The 24,340-nt window shown below is 36.0% G+C and overlaps 1 protein-coding gene and 1 long non-coding RNA gene across 2 annotated transcripts in view; both read left to right on the plus strand.

The window, feature by feature from the left end:
• LOC141402516 (capon-like protein) overlaps nucleotides 1-24,340 on the plus strand; it is a 562,845-nt gene that overhangs the window by 228,284 nt on the left and 310,221 nt on the right.
• The window catches only part of LOC141402521 (uncharacterized), a 61,973-nt gene that overhangs the window by 28,894 nt on the left and 8,739 nt on the right, over nucleotides 1-24,340 (plus strand). The window contains exon 2 of the long non-coding RNA XR_012412646.1: nucleotides 771-814. This is a non-coding gene — a long non-coding RNA (uncharacterized lncRNA). The remainder of the gene's footprint in view (nucleotides 1-770; nucleotides 815-24,340) is intronic.

The raw sequence follows: 24,340 nt of genomic DNA on the forward strand, positions 1-24,340 counted from the left end.
TGGTGGAGGGTATAAAAACAGGGTTTTGTGACAAGTTCTTCATGACAGTTTAGTTTCGAAAAAACTAAAGCGCTTTATCTTACCAAAAAAGAACAACAACAAAAAAGGTAGAAGAAAGACATTTGTTGAAGGTGAAAATCCAATAACATGGCCAAAAAGGATATTGATGTTTGCCCCTTTTGTCTGTCGTTAGACACAAAATAAAACAGCATGTTATCCAATATAGAAGAAAATTCCTTCATTGTTATTTTTATTATTTCCTTTGCAACTGCCGTTCGAATGTACCTTTGTTTAAGAGTGTCCTTTTTTCTTGGGAGAAGGCAAACAATTGTTGCTATTATTACGAACCGAAAAGGTTGAACGATTATTGCCTCAGATATTTCTGTCAATTGCATGCGTCGGTATTTTCACTTTATCGATGATGTCAATGTACACCTTTTTTATTAGGATAGAAAATATGTTTTGGGGATTATTGTCAATCATTGATGAAGATGCGAGTAAATTGAAATTGTTAGTTATTGATAAAAATTGGCAGGCAATTGAAAAATAAAAACAACTTATAGTTAAAATATATATAATTATATAATAGTATATAATATAGTATATCTAATCTAAATATAATATAAAAATATAGTTAAAAACTCTTAGGAATTAGTAAAATGTTTGGTAGATTATTTTAAACTTATTTGTATATGTATTTTTAGTGGGCAAATTATAACGCCTCTTCAAAAAAGCAGTCTTTTAAATAAACTTTTTTTATTTTTTTTCAGGTACGTTTTTAAATAAATAATAAATAAAAATCAGTATAACGGGAGTAAGTATTTTAAACAAATATTAAAATCAATTAAATTTCAAAAAAATATATGTATAATAAAACAGATTAGTTTTATTACACAAATTTGGGGGAAATTTGTATTTAAATTGTTTTTTTTTATCAATTAATGGTAATTTCCGTTTTCTATCTGAAATAAATATAATAAAGGTTTATGTTCCAAATATTAAATTTTAGCAAAAACACACAATGAATTTTATTGTACCAACACAATCAAATAAAATGTATGAGTGTTTATATATTCAGCTGTGTGTCTGTCTGATGAATGTGTCTCACCAAGCCATCGACCTTTCTGTGGAAACAAATTTGTTATGCTTCGGTTTGTTAGCCAAGTTCCATGCCTAGCCATACATAGACGTCATTTGCTGAAAGTGATTGAATGCGTATTTGTTTTTGTTTGGAGGTCTATGTCATGTCGACATTGTCAATGCTATGTAGAAAGATTGCGTGATTGATGTTATTATTTTTGAGAAAAAATATAATAATTAGAAATGTTGTGACATGACACATCGTCGGTGTCATGCTTAAGTGTTCCATACGCCATTTTTGACTTTTTGAGATACAGGTAGTTTCCAGGGTTTTCCTTTATGCTCTCTCTAGTTTTTTTCCTTTTCTGCTTTTTCCTATCTGCTCTAGTTTTCGAGATATCCACGCCTCGACGCGAAATCTTAAATTTTTGTCAGTTATGAAATTAATATTTTAATAAAAACTTAAACGTTTAAAAAAAAAAACACATTTCAAAAATCAGAATTTTAGTTTCCGATTTAGCAGATTTTAATTTATTGAGGTACAAGATATTTTGTTTCATATGTTGTACAATATTTGACATTTGTGTCATAAGTGTAATAAATCAACAAATATTCTATTTTTAAAAAATCTCAATAACTTTTACTTTCCAATGTATATTCCTCTATATTTTTGCAAAATGTTCTATATGCTATTATTACTAATTCAAGTCATAAATATTAATATTTTAATATTCTCTTAAGTCACCTTCAAGCAGTTGTGACGCAAAACATTAAAATGCAATTATCTCAAAACGCGCAAATGGCGTATGGAACACTTAAGCATGATACCGACGACATGATATTGGTAAAAAGTTCTTTGTTATGAAAAAAATATAAACGGGACACACAAAACACATTACAGATATCAGTCTATGGCACGCCAAAGGATTTCGTGTTCTCGGGGTAAGTATACCTTTATACATAGCCCGATTTTAGATAATTTTTAATTTTAAATTTATTTATTATTACTTATTTATTTATTTATTTATTCATTTACAGAATTTATCTTGTATTTAATATAAGATAAATTGGGAGAATAGCATTAGCAGCATAGGCCATCAGCTAAATTTTAAATTTCTTATACAAAAATGTTGAATTAAGACATTTTGCTTGAAATTAGTGGGACCCCTCTAATTTTAAATATTTTTCAGATGTTCGCTACGTTTGCCATTATTGCTTCTCCGTTGCAGATTTCAACTAATTTTTCCACCAAATTGGAAGTTAGCTTAAATTTTGGTTCTTCAAAGTGTTCAAATTGTCAAAAATAGAGATCCTGAAATACCAACTAACACCCACCACGGTGTGCCTTAACCAAATTAAAATGGAAGGTGCTTACACCTGAGAAGATTTTGCAGATTCTGAAACTACAATGCTCATAGATGAGAAATATCAAGAAACAAAAAAAAAAACGCCGGAGGGATTTTCAAATCAATCGCGATTTAAATTCACATTTTTAGGGTTCTTTAGGTTTTCACGATTTTGCTTGGAAACCGCAAACCCTATGTAAATGATCCTAAGGAAAATGTTGTAGCTGTTAAAATTCTCCACAAGACTGTTTTTTATGATATTTTCGTAGGTTTTACCGTTTTTGAGATATAGAAGTTCAAATTGAGACAATGCACTGTCTGTATCGCCTCCTTATAAAACAACATCATGTTCAGTGCGCCTTAACTAGCTTTTGATGAACACCGCTTACACATGGGAAGATTTCGCGGATTCTGAAACAGCAATGTTCATAGATAAGAAAACAAATCCTGAAAACCTAAAGAACCCCTAAAAATGTGAACTTAAATCGCGATTTTTTCCAGATGTAAGCACCTTCCATTTAAAATTAGTTAAGGCGCACCGTGCGGAAGGAAGCCTTTAAAATAAAGGTGTCCCTATTAAAATATATAAGTCTACGATTTTCCGATTTTCAATTTTGTCAAATTTCAGTCCAGAAACGTTGCAAAAAAAGCCCTCAAAATACATAACTCGGGCGATACCGTCAGTTAAGGTCTATATTAGATTGAGGACCAAATCCGAAAATTTTCTGTGGGAATGTTTCGCACCCCTAGCGAAGGCTATATAGAGGGTCACTAAAAACCTTCTGGCCTAGGCAACACGCAGTGTTGCCAGGCGTCATTTGACATTTTTTGGAAAGTTTGACAGTTTTTACCCTGAGAGTATTCAGGACTGTTTGACATACGGTCATGTGTTGGGTTGTTTACAGTGGATTGATTGAGATACCTCCAAAACATGGTGTTTGAACGTTTTTACAGCATCTTCTGGCGATTCAACTGGATCCATCTTATAAACTTCATTTGAAGCGCCACGATTGCATTTTTTTTTTTTCAAAATTTCATGCACCGATCGACAGGGAATCCAACGAGAAAAACCCCATTTTTGCCGCCAAGTGTTCATGCAATATCAAATGTTAGTTGGTGGAATAAATGCCTAAGGTTGCCTCTATCTCACGGTATATAGCACTGCGTTCTTGCATTATCCGTTCACACACGGCGTAATTTTTTTCTGGCACAACGGCCTTTTTTGTACGACCCTAACGAACTTCGTTTTTTTGGCGAGTGTCGGCCACGATTGAATTCATTAAACCAGTTGTCGATAGTGTTATAGGATGGTCCTTTATCAAGATTTAATTTGATCGATGCACCCTTGCCGTAATTATTCACGTCGAAAGTTGTGAAAAATTATCGGACGAAAATGATCCCAAGTAAATTCAATTTTTTTGCAAAGTGAGTTTTTCAAGTCACTGTAAACAAGTCAACACATGTTCGTATGAAAAACAGTCCTGAGTACGCTTAGGCTAAAAACTGTCAAACTTTCCAAAAAAAAAAAACAATGTCAAATGACCCCTGGCGACACTAAGTGTTGCCTAGGCCAGAAGGTTTTAATAGTGACCCTCGTAATATAAACTGCCGTCTAGAGCTATACCTTAAATTATGGGTCGCAGACTAAAGCTGCCTTAGATCATCGTTTCTATGGATTTATTAGGGTATAACTCTGTTATCTGACCATGTACATTAACATAATTGACATCAATGGAAAGGTCAAAAATTCTTCTTCCAAATATGACTTATGTGGTATGAGTCTTCCAGGAATAACGCTATAAGATCTATATAAAAATTTACCACTTTTCAGACAAAAATGTTGGTCTATTTTTTTCGCTAAATTGATTGGTTTTTATGTTGTTTTTGAGATTGAGAGTTTTGTTTCCCCATGCCTATTTTTGCATCATAAAATAGTCGGTAATTTTGTTTATGACATTTAGGCAGATATTCTTCACACTGTACATTTGTACTGTCTGCGCAATTGCATCACTATGATTGCTATTCATGCTGCTTTATAGGTTCGTTAGTGGTTCTCATTTATACTTTTGAACCTCTCTCCCCAGATGCTAACGTGTCTGGGTGGGGGAGGCCTGTTTACAAGGTCGGAGTAGAGATGCACACGGCAGTACTGAATCGACAACATCTTGTTGAGGTGATTTACCGGTAAAATCTTCGTCTCCTTGTGCAGGTGGTCCACTGGTGTCATGAAGAGTCGCCTTGTCGCAGTTCTCAGGGCGGCAGTCCGGCAGGTTAGAATTCCACTGCGTGGCGCTAAAATTTTCATACCACACTGGTGCCGCATAGATAACCACTGACCGGCCTATTGCATGATATGAGTTCAAGGTTTCTTTGTCAGCTCTCCCATGTTCTGCCGGCCAGCATCTTGAGAAGCATGTTTCTACTTCTGACCCAGTCGCAAACTTTACACCCAATATTTTGGACATTAAAAATTTTTCTGCTGTTGAACAGCTTACCCAATTCAAAATTGCATCTTTTGGCCAGCATTATTCGGTGTCTAATCTTACAACGGATGTTGTTTTTTTTCTGGCGGTTACAAGGTGGATACAATCCCTAACTATTCCAAAGTATCCAAGTCTATTGGATTTTGTGTTTTAATTTTCCCACGTGGCGTTCCTCCCATGATGTCAATACAAATACTCACACTTTATCCACATTTTAATGCTGTCAAAGTTTTGTTTGTTTAACAATGCTTTTATCTCTGACATTTGATTCGGCCTTTTTATGCCGCATTAGCCAAGGATTATCATTAATTTCGTTTCCTTGTTTGTTCGCTCCATAAGTATAACTGGCATTTTCCTTTTGTCATTAGCCACTCGCTTATCATCCATCTTAAAAAATTCACTTCAACTTGTACTTATTTTGTTTTATGATTATTTACACACTTCATTGTTGGACATTAGGCTTGTCGACATGATTCTGGCGCTTTAATGCTCAGCCTTCTTACGGCCAAGACGTATTGTTGTTTATTATAGGCCAAGCTACTTAAGTTTTTTTTGTTTTGTTTTGGTTGGCGTATTTTATGAGACCTTAAAGAAAACAAATTGTTTTCCTTTTGTGGTGACCTTAACTTTAGGTCAATAAAAAGAAATTGTCCTTTGGGCTAATAAAGGCGCGAAAGTAACCACAATTTTGTTGGCAGTAGGTTCAACCTTGAGAACATAAACATTATTTGTAAATATTGTGTTGCCGTGAAATTATGAAGTGAATGAAGGTGGGGTGGGGTAGAGGTACATATATATCATTTAGTGCTAGCATTACGGCATCATCATGATGTTGAATATTTCCTTTACACTTGGTTCCATGGCGTAAGATTGTATGAAAATTTTCACTTTTCTATTTCATTTTTTCTTTTATTTTCTTTTTTTCTGTTGAACTTTTAAATAAATTGCCCTCATCACTGGTTTGTAAGTATGTTTCTTTGTTTTCCTGCAATTCATGTTGTCCTTTTGTCCATTTATTTTTATTTTGTTTAGCCAACTGTTCATTCCTTTATTGTTCCCTCCGTTTACAGTAAATTGTTATGTTCTGGCATTTTTTTTTTCACGGAAAAACTTTTCTCCCTCTCCCCCAAGGGGTTTCTTTTACGAGTTTAAAGAATATTGAATCAATACTGGCAGCATCACCCGGACCCTTAAATGAAACAACAAATGAAAAGTCATTGCTATTTGGCTTTTCTATTTTTTTATTGTATTTTAATGTTGACCATCCTGTACAACTTGGAAGGAAAACGGAAATGAGCTGTGACTGTTGTGTTTATCTTAACGTGGAAAAAAGTTTCAAAACAATGTCTGTACATCGTCCATGACAAAGGAATTGATAAAGTATCAAGGTTTTGATTGAAACATTTTTATTTCATGAACATATTTTTTTTAATGTCGCAAAATATGGAATTCTTACCGAACAATACAAATGCGTCGGGTACAAATACTCTCGGCGAACGTAAAATTATGAGAACTTTTATTATTACCGTAGAACCCAGCGAGAACAAAAGGAATATTTTGTAATATGGCATAGTGCATTCTGATTCTAATTTTAGCTCAATAATTATTTTTAAATAACCCTTCTGAAAGAAAGAAACCGTTTCTGAAAGTAATTGCTCTTCTATAGACCCTTTCTGAAAGAATTTGTGCTTCTATAGACCCTTTCTTTCCTTAGATCCTTTCAGAAAGAAAGGGTTCTTCTATAGATCCGTTCTGAAAGAATTTGTGCTTCTATAGATATTTTGAAAGAAAGGGTGCTACAAAAGCACGAAAGAAAGGGTTCTTAGATCCTTTCCGAGGGAAAGGGTGCTTCTATAGATCCTTTTTGATAGAAAGGGTGCATATTTGCATATCGTGCATATTTTGACATATTTTTACATATTTTCATAAAATAAGCATATCCAAACCATATGCAAAAATATATACAAGGATTTATGGTCTAAAAATCCCACCAAAATGGCTGAAATGTGGTATTAAGTCTTCGTTAGGGGTATGAAACTTTACACCTGAAATTTTTTTTTTTCCGCATGGGTCCACCTCTTCATATAGCCCCATAGAACGGTACCTCCCGATCTCCGATATCTTGAAGGTTGTGGCCTCAATATCCTTCCGAAATGGGTGAAATTTGGTATTAAGTCTTCCTTGGGGGTATACAACTTTCCACCTGAAATTTCTCGGTATAGGTTCACGTCTTCATATAGCCCCCATAGAACGGTACCTCCGGATTTCTGGTATTTAGAAGGTTGTGGCCTCAATATCCTTTCGAAATGGGTGAAATTTGGTATTAAGTCTTCCTTGGGGGTATAAAACTTTCACCACAAATTTTTCGGTATAGGTTGACGTCTTCATATAGCCCCCATAGAACGGTACCTCCGGATTTGTGGTATTTTGAAGGTTGTGGCCTCAATATCCCTCCGAAATGGCTGAAATTTGGTATTAAGTCTTCCTTGGGGGTATAAAACTTTTCACCTGAAATTTGTCGGTATAGGTTCACGTCTGCATTGCTCCAAACTTTGTATATCGCAATATTTCTGCGAGCCTTATATAAAGTTCGAAGATGGTGCTTTTCGGTCTACTTCTTCTCAAATTTCGAGAATTTTGTCTAAAGTGGTATGTTCGATTTTTCATGAACGCAGCAACAGATTTGGCCTAAACTTTGCAAGTCCATATTTTCTGACATAATGATCCAAAATCTGAAAATTACACTGCGATGAACTGAAATTTCTTTTAAAAGGAATGACTCCCAAAATAAGATATACTTCCAAAATGAACCATGTCGGTCCGGTCCATTTCTTCAGGTACTTCCTCCGCAACACTTGTGATTAATGATACAAATCCATATGTGGTTGGCAAGTTCATATGTCCGAATATATCTATAAAATTCTGAAAAACTCATAGTACATAGTTTTTGGGTTACTTGCTTACTTACTTAGCTGGCCCATTACAGAACATTTGTTCCATAGGCTGAACTAAGAAAATATCTCCATTCCTCTATTTGTTGCTTCGCACTCTGGAATACCGCGCCTTTTCATCTCATCATCCACTTGTTTGCGCCATCTATTCCTTGGCCTGCCAATTCTGCGTGCACCGCCAAGCGGTCCGTATTTATACGCCTTTTTAGCGAGTTCGTCATCGCTCATTCTTTAGCGGGTTCGTCATCGCTCATCATATGGCCTAGCCAACGCAATCGCTGCATATTGATGTCGTTGTATAGCAGATACAGCTCGTGGTTCATGCGACGTCGGTATTCACCGTCAACGCAGATTGGTCCGTAGATCTTTCGAAGAATTTTTCTCTCAAACACACCAAGCACTGCCACGTCTGCTTGCGCAAGTACCCAGGCTTCGGAGCCATACATCAGCACGGATAGTATCAGTGTTTTGTAGAGCGTTATTTTTGTTTGACGAGATGTGACTTTGTTTTTAAACTGCTTACTTAAACCAATGTAGCATCTGTTGGCCAATACAATTGTTCTTTTTATTTCACAACTGATGTCGTTTGTTGTGTTTACGGAGGTGCCGAGGTAGACGAAGTCTTTTACTACCTCAAAATTATAGGAACCAACTTCCACAGTCGGTCCGAGCTCAATGGACGCATTGCGCGTCGACACCATCAACTTGGTCTTCAGACCCACTTTAGCAGATTCTCCTTCGACCTTTATAAAGGTATCAGTTACTTCTTTTACTGATCGGCCCATGATGTCTATATCATCAGCATAAGCAAGTAACATGTGACTATTGGTGTAGATTGTGCCACTTCTTTTGACGTTGTCCTCTCGTATAACCTTTTCCAGCAGAATGTTGAAGAGATCACACGAAAGGCTGTCTCCTTGTCTGAAACCTCTTTTGGTACCAAACTCTTCGGAGCAGGGCTTCGAAGTCGAGCCATTTTTGGTCAGACTCCGACTCCGACTCCAGTCCAATTTTTTTCTCGACTCCGACTCCAACTCCGGAGTCGACTCCGAAAATAGATAAACTAAAATTCACAACTTAAATTGCAGTCATCTCAGTTTGAACTTTCAAGATACATTACATTGGGAGGATACCAATATGACAATATGGAATACAAAGTAACAAGCACTTCAGCATACTTCACACTTCAGAACATGTAGCAAAACCCTTCAAAGCAACTGCAATCGGACGGTATCGTTACAAGGTTTCTCTACCTAAATACCGACATACGAGTATATTTACAAATTTCCGAATTTATTATTAATTTTCCGAATTATGTACCCAGTGAGACTCGAAATACCAAATTACCATAATTACTGACCGGTAACACTCTTTGTAATTTTTTGAGTTATGGAAAATTAACATACACTTTCGTGGTTAAGGTTACTTGAAGCCTTTATGTCAAAAGGGATCATTTTCTTCAAGCCGTTAAGAATTTTTATTTACACTTGTAGGCCTTTGCCTACATAACTCTTCATCTTCAAGGACAATATCTCGGATTCTTGTCCATCCTCAGCATAAATATATTGACAAATTTATCCCAGATGCATGACTTAATCGTAAAATCATTGGATCTCTCGAAGAACAACAGGATAGCATAGGAATATCCCCTTAAATAGAGAGAGAGAAATGGTTAAGTTGGTTTACTTATAGATAACCAAACACTGTTCTATTATAAAAAAGCAGACTTCTTTATAAAATACGCATAGTTCTTCAAAAGACCGAATATGTCGTCTAAAAAATAGCAGGAACATCGTCTTTAAGAAGATTCTAACTTTTCTCATACAAATTCAGCAAGAAATCTAGTAGGTCTTTCGTATGATTTCCCTTAAAGTACTACAAGGTCTTTCATAGAAGTCCAACAGGTTCTTAAATAGCAGACATAAATGACTTACAAAAAACAACAAGAGAAGACCAGTGAGTCTTCTATAAAATGGCCTGTAAATCTTCTAAAAGATCTTCCCTAAGTATATTTGGAACATGCAAACATTATTCAAATCAATTGACCCAAAAATGTTTCCGATATGCATTTTGTAGTCAAAATAGAGATTAACAGTTTTTTTTTTAATTATGATCATTTAAATAATTTAAATTGATTTGACAAATTTTGATAAATGTAGAACAGATTGTTGCCCGGAGTCGGAGTCGAGCTTTTTTTCACGACTCCGGCTGCGACTCCGACTCTAGCAAAATTTGCTAGACTCCGACTCCAACTCCGACTCCGAAGCCCTGCTTCGGAGAGGTTCTTTCCTATTTTAACTGAGGACCTCGTGTCAATTAAAGTCATTTTACAAAGCCGGATGAGCTTTGCGGGGATACCAAATTCAGACATGGCTTGGAATACCTTTGAACGCAGCGGGCTGTCGAAGGCTGCTTTATAATCGACAAAAAGGTGGTAGGTGTCGATCTGCATCTCTTGGGTCTTCTCCAGGATTTGCCGCAGGGTAAATATCTGGTCAATGGTGGACTTGCTAGGTCTAAAGCCGCATTGGTATGGTCCAATTATCTCGTTGACCATAGGCTTTAGTTGTTCGCATAATATCCCTGACACCATCTTGTAGGCAATAGGGAGTAGGCTTATGCCCCTATAGTCTTATCTCCCTTCTTGTGGACGGGGTACAGGATACCCAGGTTCCAATCGTCGGGTACTCGTTCTTCCTGCCAGATGGTGCTAACTAGCTGATGAATACACCTTATCAGCGTGTCGCCTCGGCTGGTAAGCCATCGGCCCCTGCTGCCTTATTATTCTTCAGCCGATTTATTGCTGTCTTTACCTCATCTTGGCTGGGCGGTATACATTCAATACCATCTTCTGGGATTGGGACTGTGGTATCTTCGTCGTCTTCGCTGCTATTGGATACCAACAGATTTGAAAAATGTTCTTTCCATATCCTGAGTACACTATCTGTACCAGTTACCAAATTACCTTGCTGGTCTCTACAGGAGGATGTGCCTGTACCAAAGCCATCAGTTTGATGCTTGACTCTTTGGTAGAATTTTCGGACTTCATTCTGGCTCCTGTACATCTCGATTTTTTCACACTCCCGCTTTTCCATCTCTCTCTTTTTCCTGCGGAAAAGACGTTTCTCCTCTCTCCTTTTCTCCCTGTATCTCTCTCATGCGCTACGCGTTGCTACGGATTGTAAAGTAGCCCTATATGCCGCATTTTTCTCTGCGGTAGCAGCACGACACTCCTGATCATACCATGGATTCCTTGGTGGAGGTCTCTGGTATCCAAGTATGGATTTTGCGGCTGTTTTCATGGAGTGGGCAATGCTTTGCCATTGCGTTGATATGTTATCGGGATGAGGAGTGCTTTGATTAAGCAATTGGGCTAGTTGAGTGGAATACGTTGTGGCTATCTGTTGTGATTGCAGCTTACCGATGTCTAACTTTCGTTTTGTGTCTGTTCGTACTTTGTTTGCTACGTTTAACCGAGTGCGTACCTTCACGCAGAGAAAAAAATATGTTTGATCCAACAATATTCCAAGAGCAAAATATGTATTGTTAACATATTGTTGGATTCCTTATGTGGTATTGTGAATCCAACAATCGTTTTTGTTAAATCCAAAAATAGTTTGTGTCAACTGAACAATATTTCTCTCTTTTCTTTGAAAAATTTTTTCTCTTCTCTCGCTATTCGATGCCGTGTTGAAAAAACAATTTTGGTGAGTTGTGGTGTTTTTATGACATGCTGCCTTTATCTTTGTTTTTGTGTGTATGTATACCAACAATGAGACTCTTGTTTTTATTTGTTTCTTTTTTGTTTCATTCTTTTTCTTTATTTCATTCTCCTTTCCTTTTCATGTTTGTTATGGTGTTTAATTATTCCTTATGTTGTGGTGGCTGCTTGTGGCTTTTTGTTTGTCTTTGTTGTCAGCTAAAGTAGCAAACCATGTATTGCGTTCATCAATGCTCGTAATATTATACGCGATATTTATATCAAAGTTGTGCGGAAAGTGTATATGAGAAGTATATACACTCAAATCAAAAAATTTAGTATCTGGTTTTCAGGGCTGACAATATGTTTTGTAAAAAATGTAGATTATTATTGTTCCTACAATCGGTATTATTAACGATTTTTACAATATTGCGGAAATTCGAAAGTTATTTTTGTTTTCTATGTTCGGAACAAAAGATGGTATTTTTGGATTTGGATTACAATGTTTGCACAAAACAAACACATTTTTGGAACCAAAATAGATATTTTTGTTCCAACAAAACCGAAAAATATTTTTTCTCTGCGTGTTTGCTGCAACAAGGTAGTGGTCCGAATCAATGTTTGCGCCTCGGAACGATCGTACATCCAACACGCTCGATGAATGTCTTCCATCTATCACAACATGATCAATTTGGTTTCTTGTTTTCTGATCTGGAGACAGCCAGGTGCCCTTATGAATATCGAGATGATTAAATCTGGTACTGCTAACTACCATGTTTTTTGCAGCTGCAAAGTCTATCAGCCTCATACCATTGTCTGATGTTTCACTATGTAGACTGAATTTCCCAACTGTTTGTCCAAAGATATTCTCCTTTCCAATTTTGGCATTAAAATCGCCTAGAATGATTTTAATGTCATGGGCAGGGCAACGGTCATATGTTTCTTCTAAGCGCTCGTAAAATATATCTTTGGTCTGTTCGTCCTTTTCTTCAGTGGGAGCATGAGCCCAAATAAAGCTGATGTTGAACAATTTAGCTTTTATTCGAATTGCAGCAAGTCTTTCATTCACTGGGGTGAAGCTTGATACCAGATGTTTTAGTCTCCGACTAACTATGAATCCGCAACCAAACTCATGCTTTAGGTCATGGCAGCTATAATACAGTGCGTCACCTTTAGGTGTTGTTGTGACGCCTTTCCTAATCCATCGTATTTCCTGTATGGCAGTAATATCGGCCTTGTACTTTTCAAGTACGTCTGCCAATGCGAATACTGCACCTTCTCTATAAAGAGTGTGAACATTCCAGGTGCAGATTCGCGGATCATGGTCCTTAAAACGTTTACGGTGTTCGTCAACTTTAGAGGGGTTCGTTTTTCTTTTCTTTCGTTTTTTCATAGTAGGCTGTTTTTTCTAGGGGAGGGTTACTAACCCGATGCCCAAACCCAAATTTTTAACGTTCTTATGGGTGAACGCGCGGCACATGTTAGCTCACTACCTTTAACGGGTGTTAAAGGCAATTCCCCAGGTGACACCACGGGGAGGTCAGTGTTCACTTGAGATGAAAGAGGGATCAAGATAAATCCTGGGCTTTGCCCAGGAAATAATATGCAATAAATAAAATTTAAACAGTGACCTCAAGCTCAATGATCTTGGTTTTATTAACATTCGAAAGGTCGAAAAAAATAAATATACGACAGAAAAATAGTTTGTCCCATAGATATTTACTAATTTGTAGCAAGAGATCAGTTTCAAATAATCTCAACGGACGACACTGCTGGAACAGAAATTCTATTATAAAAATGGTTGATATAGTTTTTGTGTTTTGCAAATGTCAAGCATAATAAAGAATTTGTAATTGTTATAAGATTAAGCAACGATTTTATCTTTTATTATTGAATAGCTCTTATAATAAATTTCAAAAACAAAAGATCGCAAGAATGTTTTTCTAGATGTCGTTTATAAGCAAAAGTATTGGACGTAATATGCTACAAACGTAACTCAGTAACACTTACAATCAGCCAAAAATTACGATTAAACGCTTAAAAACACCTTAAATCCTAACAACAACTATGCAGAAAATTGCTCAAAAAGTCTATTTTGTTCATTATTTTTATATTTTCAAATATGTTGGACAATAAGTATACCAATGTAGTAAAATAATTCTCTGTAATACTTCCTACAAATACTTTGCATATTTCTTGAAAAATTTAAAACAGTTTAAAATTTTACTCAAAAATTAAAAAAAATGTGTAACATTAACTAATATCCTATGAGAACGTAAATCATTCATGGCTACGTCGGTGCCTGACGGCACCAACTAAAATGGCAAATCCGAAAGATAACTCTCACAGGCAGTTTCTGATTGGTGCAAACTTTGCACACCTTATTACTTCATCCAGTCATTTATTAGAATAGGGACTATATCAGTTTCATCCTCCCCCACAAAATTTGGGAAAATGTAGTTTGAGGACTCATCTCGGATCTACTTAAAATTTTTTGCATAAGGTTGTTTCCACGGTCCCTATTACAACGGTACAATTTTCTTTCAGAGTAAGTCCATACTTCCTCAGATACTGACCAAAAACTCCAAAACTTCCGGCAGGCACATACTAAAATGCCTAGTGTGCAAGATAATTCTCCAACTTTTTCAAAGATTTCTTCCAAATTTATATTATTATATATTTTATATATTTTATGTATAGTTTTTGGTCAGAGGCTGAGTGTATATCTCCGTCAGCACAGCTGACTGATACTTTCTTACTTGTTTTGCCAATATTTTAGCTTGAACTAATCACAGATAATATTTAAAGTTATGAAATATCTTATCTTCCTATATTTGTGTAGAATATCTGGCAAATGTGTTGAAATTTATTTTTTCATTAAACAAAATTTAACAAAACAGATGTGTCTCCCTAAAGAAACATCAACACAAATGAAAATAATAATATATAATTATATATAGCTCTAATGGACTATTTGTTGGCTTAGAACTTTTCTGGATTTTATTTATCTTGTCTGAGAAAATATTTACGTTTATAAAAACAAAAGTTTTATCTATTAAGGAAAAAAGAAGGCCAGGAATATAATTACGGTGTTGACTTTTCATGGTGGGGCGATGTGTAATCCTGAAAAATGTGTACTTCCGCTTATGTGTTTGTGAGTTTTTAATTTGAATTTATGAAAAAAAGTTTTTTAATTTTATTTAATGGATACAAAGATAAATGAAAGGTGGTACATAACGCCACTCGATCTAATAGTGATTACTTCAAGTGTATGCCAAGAAAACACCAGCAAGACAACGATGAAAGCTAACAAGGAATTGTAAGGTTGTAAACAACTGTGTGGAAGCGGCTGGGTTGTTGGTTTTAAGGGTGTGTGGCGGTCATTAACAGCCATGGGAAATGAGCTCACAAAAAATAACAGTGAAGTTTTATTATAAATTTGCAGGGAGAAAGTCCTCCAGGCCTATTTATGGAAAAGTTAAACTTGAAGTAGGCATAATTCTTCTGTCTATCACACACAAAATTGTTAAAAATTGGGAAATATCCATCAGGCTAAAGATCTGGGAAATTTGCTACCATTTTATGTGGAATCATTGAAAAGACCCTCTACACTTTGCATTGAAGTAAAAGGGAACAAGTAAAAAAGTATCAGTCGGCTTTTCCGACAGAGATATACCCTCAGCCTGTGTGGATTGAAATAATTTTTCCAAAAAAAAAGAAAACTTATGTAACTTAAAACTTATGAACCGACAAAAGTATGGATAGGATTAAATCTCGAAAATTTGCGGGGATAACGATAGATAGGGTTTTTTTTTATCTCACTAGCCTACGAAAAACATAATATCGCTGTAAACAGGGCCACTAGGAAAACCTTCGGTAAATGTCCAAAGGATCCTCGAACAGATCCACACAAAAATTTTGAACATTTGTGGCCAAAATTTGAACATAAACTAAGTTTCGACAATATTTAGAGATCCAAAGTTTGGACCAAATCGGTTGCCTCTGAAAAAAACTTTTACTGTTGTAATTGAGGCAGCAAATGCAAGTTGCTTCAACAAAAATCAAAGTGATTCGAGAGCAGGTCTTAAAGTGAATTTATCCAAAATGTTGTGTGGGAGGTTCCCGAAGGAGTGGACAAATATAGTCCATATTCGAACCTGATCCGTTCGAGAGTTATCGTGCGCTCCTGCCAGCCAGACAGACAGTACGGACATGGCTAAATCAACTCCAAATTGTCTGAAATGAGTCCAAACATACTTGGGGTCTAAAACGATTATTTCGATGAGGCACATTTTGCCCATATGAAAGTGTATATCACCAATATTTTTGAAAATTTAACATAGCTGAAGCAAAGGTTTATCCTTTTAAAACACGCGACTCGTGATTGTATATTATACAAATTAAATACTTTTGGATAAAATTAAATGTTTTTGGACGTGGCAAAAAATATTGGCCTTAAAAGATAATTTGCGAGGAAGCTATTCCACAACAAATTTTTATGTAATTTTATGACCACTAAATTGGCCTTAATTTTGAAAAAAGTTGACTTATATGCAATAATTTATCAATTTTATGTACATTCCGCGAATTCTGTGTAACATTTTGCAGGTATTATGCAGTCTACTCGCTGAAGTCACTTCGAGAGAACTTCTTTGTAACAATGGTGCTCATTAAAATAATTAGCGTTTTTATAATATTTTCTTTCTTAAAAAGCGAAATAAAAGCGCCATAACTTTTGTCCGCAACAACCAAAAATTGGCTCGCGACCAGATTCGTACTGGCAATTTTTTTCTTAACCTACATATAAAAATCGTTGATGTAGCGCGAAAAAAAATTATCCTTTTTTTCTGAAATGGAATATGAAATAATTGACAATATTCCTGATATACCCTCGTTAGCATAAATGCTGAGCGTATAACAATAAGTTTCCTTTCGTTGAAGAATGTACTAAGCTATTCCGCCACGCAAGGTTTATTCTTATTCTTAAAAATCCAAGTTTGATTGGTCTGATGTTGCCTTAAAAATATTCTTAAAAATCCAGGATTGGTTAGTCCGATGTTGTCTCAAAAAATATTCTTAAAACTTCACGATTGGTTTGTCTGATGTTGCCTTCTAAAATGTGAGGTTGCCTCAAAAAATATTCTTAAAAATCTACGTTAAATTGGTCTCAAGTTGCCTTCAAAAACATTCTTGAAAATCCAAGTTTGGTTGGTCTGATGTTGGCTTCAAAAATATTATAAAAAATCCATTTCTGGTTGGTCTGAGGTTGGCTTCAAAAATATTCTTAAAAATCCACGTTTGGTTGGTCTGATGTTGGTTGTTGTGATGTTGCCTTAAAAAATATTCTTAAAAATCCGCATTTTGTTGTTGTGATGTTGCTTTAAAAATGTCCTTTAAAATCTACGATTGTTTTTTCTGATGTTGACTTCAAAAATATTCTTAAAATTCCACGTAGGATTGGTCTGATGTTGCCTTCAAAAATATTCTTAAAAATTCACCTTCAGTTGGTCCGATGTTGCGTTAGAAAATATTCTTAAAAATCCACATTTGGTTGTTGTGATGTTGCCTTCGAAAATATACTTAAAAATTCACGTTTGGTTTTTGTGATGTTGCCTTCAAAAATATTCTTAAAAATCCACCTAGGATAGGTCTGAGGTTGCCTTAAAAATATTCTTAAAAATCCACGTAGGATTGGTTTGATGTTGTCTCAAAAATATTAAAACAATCAGTTTTATTTTGTTTAAGAAAGTACTAAGTTCTTCCGCCACGCAAGGCTTATTCCTATTCTTAAAAATCCACGTTTGGTTGGTCTGATGTTGCCTTAAAAAATATTCTTAAAGGTTGGTCTGATGTTGTTTCCAAAAATATTCTTAGAACTCCTCGATTGGATTCAAATATATTCTTAAAAATCCTCAAGAAATATTACTAAAAATCCACGTTTGCTTGGTCTGATGTTGCCTTCAAAAATATTAGTAAAAACTGGTCTGCCGATTTTGCCTTCGAAAGTATTCTTAAAAATCCACCTTTTGATTGCCATCAAAATTATTCTCAAAAATATTCAAAGAATTCGACGCCTAATTGGTCTAATAGCGCCTCAAAAGTATTCAATCACGCCTAAAAAGATTTCACATCGGACGGTATCGTTTACCATCCAATCTGAGAACTCGCTTCAAAAACTTAACACAAAATTTTAGCCATTTCGATTGAAAAATGTGGCTGAAAGTCCATATTTACATTAGGCAATTTTCCTTGCGGCAATTCTCAGTTTGTAGGTGAGGGAGGGTGTTGGGAGTCAAAGGGTTACCATATGCCTCACCTCTCTCTCCAGCAAACTAACAGTTGTCGCAAGGTAAATTGCCTAATATGGACAAACATTCAAAATGCCGAAAATCGTGAGACAGTTTCTGTGGGAGCTATATCAAACGCTATATCCCAAGGAAGATTTTATCCGGAATTTTACCAATTTCTTTATGATAACGCGGCTAAACCCCCGAAAATCAGGCGGTACCGTTCTATGGGGTCTGTATCAAAACGTGGATCTATTCTGACAAATTTCTGGGAATAAGCTGTGTATCAACAAGAAAATGAGGCTAAAACCTTTAAAATACCGAAAACCAAATTTCAGAAATTTTGTTGAAATCATTATATCAACAGACGGACATGGTCATATCAACTTAGAATTTTATGCTGATCAAGAATATGTAGTTTATAGGGTCTCCGACGAATATTTCAAAGCGTTACAAACGGAAAAACAAACTTAATATACCCTCCATACTATGGCGGAGGGTATAACAATTATTTGTTTAAGAACATTGATGAGGTTCATTTTATATAATTTCACCCCACTACTCCACTGTTAGGAACATTAAGGGTTCTTTGAAGACATCTACATCAACAGTCCATCGTATTTGTGGTATTTGTCTTGTTTGTTGGTCTACGCTGAGTCTCGAACTTTTTGAAAATGCCGAAAATAATATGTTGAAGTAGGTCTGCTGGTAAAAGACAAAGGGCCTTTTATTAAGCTTGAAATGTGAGTTACCGTCCCACTCATTCGGTCCAGTCACCAGTTCTTCATATTTAAATATTTAATAATGTTATTTTCTCGAAAATGTTGCGACTTTGCCAATAACCACATTGCCAAAACTTTTAACCAAGGCCAATTTCGGTATAAAGTTTTTCTAATAAGCGAATTACATGGCTATTCAGTGACGCATGGTATCCTTCTTTGCAGCAGTTATGTATATTGGTCCAATACGATATCACAAAGGGTATTATAAATATAAACACACATACAATGCCCGGCATAATTATTTTGACAACATCTACATTTGCCTTAAAAGGCGTGTAAGTATTGTCAGAATTCATAATACGGGATATTTACAGCTTAGGGTTTTTCTTTGACATCTCAGCTAAATAAAAATTAATGGATCTAAGAAATTCCAGCTTAATTTCAGCTTAGGTAGGCGAATGTTTAAATAGGGAGGCAAAAGCAAAACGGCATAAGTATTTTGACACGTCATAATTATGTTACTTTTGGTAATTAATCGTACCTTTTGGTACCAAAATTAATTGCTTAAGCTAAATTATTAAGTAAAAATGTACTTGACAGTACTAGATTTAAAATTAAAATAGGGAATGTTGTTGTCAAAAGTTGTAACGAAATTTAAAATTGCAATTTCGGTGATAAGTTCAGCTAATGATTAGATATTGCTATTTATTTTGTAACGAATAAATATCAAAATACTGGAAACTCTGTAAATATGCACGATCTAGGCAGAAATTTGATATTACAGACGTTGCTCTCCGCTAAGTAGAGCAGAATTACAAATCTAATCTTATTTATGCACACAAATCCTCATCTTCTGAGCAATTTAGATGTCAAAACAAGTTCTCTATTAAGCCTAGAACCCCTAGACATTAGAAAAAAATTAATTTTAAGTCATATTTTGCTATTCTAGTCGGTTTATAAGGCATACCTACAAAAATTGTCAATTAGATCTCAACAAAAATCATCCCCCCCCCCACAATCATTGCCGCGAAGCATATCGTGGACTGATAAAAATATATTTGAACATAATTCATCTTAAAATACAGTTTTTGGTAATTTTGAGTCAAAAAACCACCAAAAAGTTGGGTATCTTTGTGAAATAAATGTCCTTGTGATGCTATTTTCGTGCCCAAATGCTGCCAGTTTGAATAGAATAGTTTGATCCACCGTTTAAAGTACTGCGATATTTAATTTATATCGTTAATGCTGTGGACTATAATGAATATTCTTGCACTTCGAACGATCCTTTATAACAACATGGCAGTAAACTGATCGAAGTGTTATGTATTAATTTGCAGAACACTGCTGCTATGGTAAGGCAGGATTTTGTGGAGCACGTTTGAAGCGTATTTCGGGTTCAAACTTAAAGATATTTCCTTCAAATATCACATTTTTAAGAAAAAAATGTTCTTACTCTCATAAAAAGTCGAAATCCGCAAAATAGTCCGAGATAATGGGAGGAAATCATCGAAAATGTTGTTTAATGATAAATCTGTTGAATATCCCTATATCCTTGAAATATAGATCCGTAAATTGGTCCATAATGGTACAGGAGTGTGTGAAATATATTATTTTTACCGTAACTAATAATAATCAAAAAAAATTAGACATTGTTAATTGTTGAGGTCTAAAAATCAATAGATCAATTTTGTCAAAATACTTTTGCCACGCAGTGAAATTTTATTTCCATTACAAAAGTGCAAGCGTATATTTGAATTGATAACATTTATTACTAATTATAAGTACTAATTATAAGATTAGCCAGAATATTTTTTCATATTTTTGTAGAAGAATAATACGGTAAAAAACCAAACACACCATTTTTTTAAACATATCAAAATAATTATGCCAGGCACTGTACTTGCTCACAAAATGTCGCAATGCTGCAAGCCATTTCGATGGAACAACTACGTTTCGTTCGTTCTCTAAATTATGAAAAATTATACAATGAAAATAAAGTTGCCTTTCATAAAATATAACACATCCGTACGGATGCGTTACCAAAAACATCTGCAGAAGCAATTCACTGTGACAACCCATTACAATGTGACAGTACATTGGAAATTTCATGAACTGCTCCAGAACAACTAGAATAAGAAGAAGAAAAGTACAATTTTGCTTGAATCCTACTTATATCCTTCTCAGGCAGCTCTGCCTTCCAACCAACCAACCATGTAGCCAGTAAGTTATTCATTCAAGCAATGCCCTGGGAAACAGTTTATTTCCGTAGGGATTATGAATGATTTAGTTGAAAATATTGTTACATGCTTATGATTTCAAATGATTTTGTTGTAATGTATGTAAATATTATTATTGGTGTCCTTTTTGAAGAGGAAGTAAGTAGAAGAAGCGAAAAAACGGATTTCCATAAATTTGAGGTTATTTCTCGTATGTATCTTCTTTTCGGTATTTGACTGGAGGGAGATATGTATTGTGATTTCTGGGGGCAAAATCAAATGTGTAAGGGAAATTGAGCTTGGAATTTACAAAGATAAGCACGTTAAATTTATAGAATTTATTTTAACCCACAATTTTTTCAAATTCCTCAACTAAAATAGGGGTTTAGTATGGAAATTAGTTGAGTTTCGCTTTAATTTTTTTTTTAAATTTTTACCTGCTACTTTTGGTTTTATAGCAATTTTTAGGAAATATGCCAATTCGGGAATGAAGCTTTTTTAAAGTTGGTTAGAATTAAACTACCTAATATTATCTGAGCGACATTTTTGCAGAACATTTCGAACCTGAAAAACGTCATCTTGTGGTAGTTTTATAGCGGCTCATAAAATAAAGGACGAAAAGGATATTGAAATAAGCGAGTTAGAAGGTCGAAGTGCTCTACGAAAATAATCCTCATTCGATTTGACTGCAGACATGTCATCTCAAAAACAAATAAAAAAGTCTCAGTCTTCAGTGGGTTATCGCACACCTGTTAGGCCAGTATGCAAGAAAGCAGACCCTAACAGACCCTAAACTGCCCTTGGACACTAATGTTGAACTTTTGTGGGGGAGGTATCCAAAGGAGAGGACCGATATGGGCCATTTTAGAAGTTATACTAAGTTTGGACAGTCGGACAGTGGAGTCGGTTTATCAGTTTAAGAGTTATTGTGCTCTCCAGCTACTACATATGGTGCCTTAGGGTTTTTTTTACATCTTTCGGGCTGTTTTCCGAAGAAGTGTGGACCTACCACTGAAAAAACTTTTACCGTTGTAATTGAGAAAGCGATTGCAAGTTGCTTCAACAGAAATCAAAGTTAGTCAAGAGCAGGTCTTAAAGTGAACTTAACCGAAATTTTGTGTTGGAGGTACCCGAAGGAATGGGCAAATATAGTCCATATTCAAATCTGAGCTATATCTGGTAGATACATAAGGATGCGTAAAGTATGGACCAAATCAGTCCTTCCCATCAAGAGTTATCGTGCGCAAAATTTTTCCGAACATTTCTGAACTTTTGTAGTGGAGGTACCTGAAGGAGTGAACCGATATGGCTTATCTTCGAACATAAACTAAGTTTGAACAAAATAATGTGAAGTCAAAATTTTGGATCGAATCGGCAGATCCGTTCGAGAGTTATCTTGCGCTCCAACCACTACACACTGTGTCATAGGGGTTTTTTTGAACCTTTCAGGCTATATTCTCAGGAAGTATGGTTTTGCCCCTGAGGAAACTTGTACCGCCGTACTGGCGGCCGTGAATACAAGTTGTTACAACAAAAATTAAAACGATTAGAGAGCAGGTCCTATACTGAACTTTTCCGAAATTTTGTGTGGGAGGTACGCGAAGGCGTGGACCGATTGAGTCCATATTGGAACCTCATCTAAGTTTGGTAGAAATTTCACGATGTGCAAAGTACGCGCGCACAAATTTTCCGAACATTTTCGAACTTTTGTGGGGGAGGTACCGGAAGGAGTGGACCGATATAACCCATCTTCGAACTTAAACTAAGTTTGGACAAAATATTGCGAAAGCCAAATTTTGGACTAAACCGGTTTATCCGTTCGAGAGTTATCGTGCGCACTAGCCAGCCAGACAGGCAGACGGACGGACGGGCATTGCTAAATCGACTCCAAATTGTCTGAAACACATTTCGTCCAAACATACTTGGGGTCTAAAACCATTATTTCGATGAGGCACATTTTGCCCGTATGAAATTCTTGTTTCTGAATTCCACAAACGACTGTCGTCCGCACATATTATTAATTACCCAAAGTTTTAAACACGGCTGGAGAATGGTCATCTCTATGTCCTTGAACCGTTTGACATGGTTGACGGTATCGAAGGCTTTCGATAGGTCAAGTACCACCATAACCGTTCGGTCGCACTGTCTGTTCTGGCTCAGTCCTCTATTGATATGTGTGGTTATGGCGCATTATGCTGTTGTAGTACTGTGCATTTTCAGGAATCCATGTACAATTCACCTCTGCTGACATCCTTGCCAGGTTTTAGTAGCGGGACCACCCTGCCAACTTTCCCGGCTTCTGGTACAGTATGCGTGGCTAACGATAGTTTGGAGACACTTGTTATATATTCAACTAGGTTCATACAGTTGCTTAAGCATTACCATTAATATTCCGTGTGGGCCCAACGCTTTGAATGATTTCGCGTTTCGGATGGCATCTGCAACATCGCTCATCGTAAATTGTGATAGTGCCTCCTCGGCTGGGAAGGCTCTTCTTATACGGCGTAGCATATAAACTGCCGGTTATATAACACGCGCAGTTACTGTCACGCCGTTGAAAGTAACAGTCGATCTATCATCCTTCTTTCCTGTATTCGAAAGTGATTTAACCGTTGCCACAATTTATTTAATCATTTACCAGTGTGGCATTGCTTTAGGTGGTCTAGCAATTTTTCCACCTTTACGATGAAGCTCATCACGCTCATTTGCAAGTCTCGCCCCGTCTCCTGGTAAATTTGGTCTGATATCGGGTATTCGACCAGCAGGTATGTGGCGGCGGCTGCTGCTGTTATGATGTCACGGAAAGTTCTTTCAGCTACCCGAGGATCTGAAGGAATGGACAGCTCTCTGAAAACTCTGAACCCTTACCAATCAACTTTCCCATGGTTCATGAAATCAAGTGGTATATTTAAGGAGACGATGACCACCTTCCTGGTCTGAGCCAAGTGAAATGACGGGTGGCCAGGATACGTCATTTATCAGATCTGGTGATCTGGCGAGCTGTGGCAATTTCCTCAAATCTTCGTAGGAGCGTCTTCATTCACCGTGCAAAACGTGCAGCTATCGATTTGCTCGATCCTCTGGACATTACCTAGGACGGAATGCCAAAAGCTCATGATCAGCTTTGAAATCCCCTAGCACCAGACGGTAATTGCCTCTATTGGGTCTTTTCTTCGTGTTACCAAGATAAGCCTTGAGATTTGACATTTTAAAGTCAATTAGAACCGTTCGTTGCTATAATTTATCCCGTAGTCCTGCTTAATTAATTTATATAATTACCGAAAATGTCGAGAAAATCTTTAAAATACCTCAAATCGGTCGATACCATTGTATGGGGGATATTCCAAAACCACAGTTTTAGGTATAGAAGTGTTTTGGCACTAGGAACTGTAAATAAAGGACGCATTTGTGCAAATTTTTGGGTGCTACCTCAGTTTGTCTGGATGCTAGAGTGATTTTAAAATATAAAACGACAAGACGGGTTAAGCTGAATTATGTAAAAATAATAAGTTTTTTTCATATTGTCTGATTAATTCACTCTTTGAAATGAAAGAT

This window comes from Musca autumnalis, unplaced genomic scaffold, assembly GCF_047663935.1.
Source record: "Musca autumnalis isolate F117 unplaced genomic scaffold, ASM4766393v1 scaffold_4, whole genome shotgun sequence".
NCBI lineage: Eukaryota > Metazoa > Arthropoda > Insecta > Diptera > Muscidae > Musca > Musca autumnalis.